The sequence below is a fragment of the Limulus polyphemus genome, unplaced genomic scaffold, assembly GCF_000517525.1.
Source record: "Limulus polyphemus unplaced genomic scaffold, Limulus_polyphemus-2.1.2 Scaffold3960, whole genome shotgun sequence".
NCBI lineage: Eukaryota > Metazoa > Arthropoda > Merostomata > Xiphosura > Limulidae > Limulus > Limulus polyphemus.
This window is the reverse complement of record NW_013669570.1, coordinates 52,019-55,576: the sequence shown is the minus strand read 5'-3', so window position 1 is coordinate 55,576 and position 3,558 is coordinate 52,019.

The window sequence follows — 3,558 nt, the reverse complement described above, 5'->3', positions numbered from 1 at the left end:
ATTGTTCGCTACATAACGGTAACTAATATAATATTTATTGTTCGCTACATAACGGTAACTAAATATAATATTTATTGTTCGCTACATAACGGTAACTAAATATAATATCTATTGTTCGTTACATAACGGTAACTAAATATAATATTTATTGTTCGCTACATAACGGTAACTAAACATAATATTTATTGTTCTCTACATAATGGTAACTGAATATAATATTTATTGTTCTCTACATAACGGTAACTAGGTATAATATTTATTGTTCTCTACATAACGGTGACTAAATATATTTATTGTTCGTTACATAACGGTAACTAAATATAATTTTTATTGTTCGCTACATAACGGTAACTGAATATAATATTTATCGTTCGCTACATAACGGTAACTAAATGTAATATCTATTGTTCTCTACATAACGGTAACTAAATATAATATTTATTGTTCGCTACGTAACGGTAACTAAATATAATATTTATTGTTCGCTACATAACGGTAACTAAATGTAATATTTATTGTTCGCTACATAACGGTAACTAAATATAATATTTATTATTCGCTACATAACGGTAACTAAATGTAATATTTATTGTTTGCTACATAACGGTAACTAAATGTAATATTTATTGTTCTCTACATAACGGTAACTAAACATAATATTTATTGTTCTCTACATAATGGTAACTGAATATAATATTTATTGTTCTCTACATAACGGTAACTAAATATAATATTTATTGTTCTCTACATAACGGTAACTAAATATAATATTTATTGTTCTCTACATAACGGTAACTAGGTATAATATTTATTGTTCGCTACATAACGGTAACTAAATGTAATATCTATTGTTCTCTACATAACGGTAACTAAACATAATATTTATTGTTCTCTACATAACTGTTTTTATATATAGAAATTCAGAAGTAAGTTTGTATTGTTTATCATGAATAGTGAAGTTCAGAACGAAGCTGATACGGTTTATCGAGAATAACTGATAACGTAGAGAAAAAGCTGCTAGTCATCACCATCCACTACCAACTCTTGGGCCACTCGTATCTGACCGAATAGTTGAATTTGTCCGTCACTCTTATAACGCCACCAAAGCTCAAAAGCGCGGAGGACGTTGTTGCGGCAACGGACCACGCACCATGAATCTTCAATTTCATGGCTCAAGCACGCTAACTAACCATTGAGCCACGCCCATTTCTGAAATACTTGTTTCTACGTGTTGCCTTGATTAATGTTTCATATTATCTCACAGCATTTACCAATTAAAAATCGGGAAGATTTTTACGTCATTCTGAAATTATTCCATCTTAGAAGTCACCCTAAACGCATCTTCGTACCAGTCTCCATCTGGTGTTCGAAACTGCACCTGGAGCTGCCCGACCTCTTTGTTTCTACGTTATTAAATAAAAAAAAAAACAACTAAATTTTCTCTAAGAAATGAAACGTAATCCACTTGTTTAAATGTAATTGTTTAAGTGCTCTGTTGGAAAATAACAATGTACAGGACACGCGAAGTCTGCGACGATCGACAGGCCACCGGAACACTCTCCAACCCGGAGGCACTCCAATCTTTTATTACAGACAAGCGTCTCTTACTCTTCAAGGTTTCGTCACTTTAAAATTACTTTTTTATGGTGTAGCTAGGTTAATAAAACACTATCATATCTGACGAATTCAATTAGTTTCAAGTGTTGAGTTTTCGAGTCTATTATTATGACTTTGTGCCGTCTGAAAGGACAACTTCAAACTGTGATAGTCTGGGATAGAGCGAGTCCGAACGGACGCTCGAGTGCACGAGATCCATTAGAAGTAATGAGTAAGACAAAAATGTTGAGATTTCTTGATTTTTCTGACATAATTTTTTTGTTAATACTTCCGGACAGAATAAAAAACAAAACTACCTTTTTCTGAAAATAAAGAATTTGCAGCTTTTTGTTTGTTTGTTACCACAGAAGTTGAAACACAGACAGACAAACCAAGAAATTGACAAGAAAGTATATATAATAATTTTAAAAAAAACGTACAACTATTTAAAGCGTTTCGTTTCAAAATAAGAACTTGCATATGAACACAAGAAACTACAAACCTGCTACAACAACGTTATCGTACACTTCTTACAACAATGGTCACGTTGGTTTTGTAGTGACGTCACAATACTTCCTCTTTCATTCAACGCCGCCATATTGGACGTCAAACGTTATCTTCTAACCAATAACATCAATCCATATCAATAGAAGATTCGGTAAAGCTTTACATGACGCGAGCATCGTCTGTATGGTCATACAGTTTCGTGATATATCTTTTCTTTTTTTCTGGACATCGGATAACAAGGTCAGATAACACGATATCATAAGAAAGCTTGTCAACTAAGACTAACGTAAGCACTTGACGTCCAATATGACGGAGTAAACTATAGACCACGTGGCTTTTGACGTCAATACAAAACCTCTATTGTTAGCCCCAGAATCACCAATACAGTCTACTGGCTGTTTAAACACATTTTATTAAACTATTTATGCAACAAGTTGTTTGTGGATCCATATCAGTGTTTGTTACGCAGTACTAAGTAACATATGAATCACATGCCAAAAAAAAGAAAAAAGATCAACATTATAGGATTCTAATAACTGGAAATAATTCCACTTATTATCGTCTGAATACTCTGTACATTTCAAATAGAAAAATAAAAATGTTTTCGTACTTTTTGTTTTAGTCAGTTCTCTAACAGTTAAAAAACACAACATTTTTCAATATGTGAACCCCAGCAGCACAAAGCTACACAATGGGCTAGCTGTGTTATGTCCTCCGCGAGTATCGAAACCCGGTTTTTAGCGATGTGAGGCCTCAGACTTACCGCTGAGCGACTGGAATTGGGGTCAAAAGTAGTTAACTAAATAAACAAATCAGCTATACGTGGATTAAACCTGTTAAAAATTCCATTAACTAATAGATTGTTTGTTTTGAATTTCGCCCAAAACTACACGAGGGCTATCTGCGCTAGCCGTCCCTAATTTAGCAGTGAAAGACTAGAGCGAAGGCAGCTAGTCATCACCACCCACCGCCAACTCTTGGGCTACTCTTTTACCAACGAATAGTGGGATTGACCGTCACATTATAACGCCCCCACGGCTGAAAAGAAGACCATTCTTATAGACGATTATTTTAGTCTGTTGTTTAAAAAATTGTCAAAACTTCTTCAGCTCACATTCGGATACTTACATGTGTTTCTCACAACATGCTATTATTTTAAACCTTGTCAATTTTAAGTGTTGTCCTGCAAAGATGTGGTTTTCCTTCTTCGGATATCGCTGTAGTCGCGTGATCCGCTCGGGGTTTGTTTTGTATTTAAGCACTAAGCTATGTACGTGGGCCATCTGTGCTATACCCACCACAAGTCTTCAAAAATTACAGCTGTGCCCCTAGGAGTCCCGCAACCCCATCAAAAAGACTAGTTTTTAGAACTCTTCCTTTGGACGAGTTAACGAAATACATAAAATTATGCCAGTTTTGGTGATGCCCCAATTAAACAGGACATGCGCAGTTCAT